Source organism: Coregonus lavaretus (genome assembly GCF_964263955.1).
Source record: "Coregonus lavaretus genome assembly, contig: HAP1_SCAFFOLD_4630, whole genome shotgun sequence".
In the NCBI taxonomy this organism is placed as follows: Eukaryota; Metazoa; Chordata; class Actinopteri; order Salmoniformes; family Salmonidae; genus Coregonus; species Coregonus lavaretus.
In genome coordinates this window covers 14,467-15,983 of record NW_028164823.1, presented here as the reverse complement: position 1 = coordinate 15,983, position 1,517 = coordinate 14,467, and the positions used below count along the sequence as shown (strand labels likewise).

Sequence of the window (1,517 nt, the reverse complement as noted above, 5' to 3'; positions counted from 1 at the left end):
TTATTTTGTCTTCACCGTTGAACAACGTATTCGTTGACTAGCCAAACTAAACTACCTTTACAAGCCTCTGTAGAAGAACCTCTGATCTTTTTTTGTTAGAAATAATCATTTTCTAAATAAGAGTAAATGAATTGGTGAGTTAACCTATTACAATGGATCATGTTTTTCTTTTTGAAAAATATATTTTTCAGTTGAATCTATTTTTGTTTTTGTTTTTTTTCTTCCTTTTTTGTGGCGATATTAAAAAAGACACTGCATCCATATATTTCTGTTCTGAACACGGAGTTATTCTACAGTCAAAAGGGAAGTGCTTTTTTGTCTTTTCTGAAAAGGACACTTCCACTAACATATTAAGGTGACACCTGTGAGCCTCTGGATGAAAAGGGTTGCAGGTAAATGTGTGACTGGGATGAACAATGCAGCTTTTCTAATGTGTTATTTAATATTGAATATTCTTACAGAGTTTGCTGAATTCTGTTAACGTTAAGAATGTGTATAATCTGACTGGTGCCAATTCATTTCAACACATAAATGAATGTAAACTAGCTGTTATTGCTTGGTCTGATAACTTCATACATGTGTATTCACAAGTGATGCATGTATGTTTCCAGCAGTGTCCCTAAAGCAGCATGGTCTTATGATCCCTTCTCCATGTTGAACTAAACTGTTACAACTCACAAGTCAACCTCAAAATCACTAAAGGTGTGTTGGCAATATTATTTTAAAGAATCAGATAATTGAAGATTTGTGTCTTTAGAAGAAGAGCTTATTGGGGATGTCAATGTTACCCAGTTCCTTATATGTGGATGTCACTTTGATATATGTTGGCTTCATTTCACATCTAGTGGTGGAGAACGACGCCATCTACAGTATTTCAGGAGCAGTGGCTTGTTCCAGGAGACAAACACTTTGAGGACGCAACTTCTCAATCATGATGAAGAGGCATCATCTCTGCTGGTGAGTTGCTGACATTTTGTGGGTGGAGGTTTTCATGTTCACTGTAGACCTCTATCAACATGGACTGTCTAGGGAGAATAACTGCAAGCACACACAACTGTGCCTACCTTAGAAAATTTATTGATGAGGCACATTTACATTTTTTTGCGTTCTCTAAAAACGTACACGCTTCTACTTTATTAAGTACATTTTTTACAGGGAAAGTGCACATTTATCAACATTTCTGTGAAAGTGCCGGTTTTAGCCAGCTGGCTAATTTTCGACTATAGTACCTGGGCAGGCTATTAAAAACAATTAAAATGACAAGACAGACTACGCTGATGATGAAATCCTTAGTTTTGCTTTTGATATACACTGGCAGTGGCGCTCATAGAGAAATGCTCTAATTCCAGTGCTAGTGGTGGACAAGGACATCATCTATGTCAGGAGAGCAACACCTTGAGGGGGAGTCTTCTCAGTCATGATGAGGGGAGGTCTTGTCTTGTTCCAGGAGAGCAACACCTTGAGGAGGAGTCTTCTCAGTCATGATGAGGGGAGGTCTTGTCTTGTTCCAGGAGAGC

At 38.0% G+C, this 1,517-nt stretch overlaps 1 long non-coding RNA gene across 1 annotated transcript; it reads left to right on the top strand.

Moving 5' to 3' along the window:
* Window positions 1-257: 257 nt before the first annotated feature.
* On the top strand, window positions 258-941 carry LOC311116581. The gene is made up of 3 exons (XR_014611446.1): window positions 258-392; window positions 612-702; window positions 846-941. It is a non-coding gene; the product is annotated as an uncharacterized lncRNA (long non-coding RNA).
* Window positions 942-1,517: the final 576 nt, after the last annotated feature.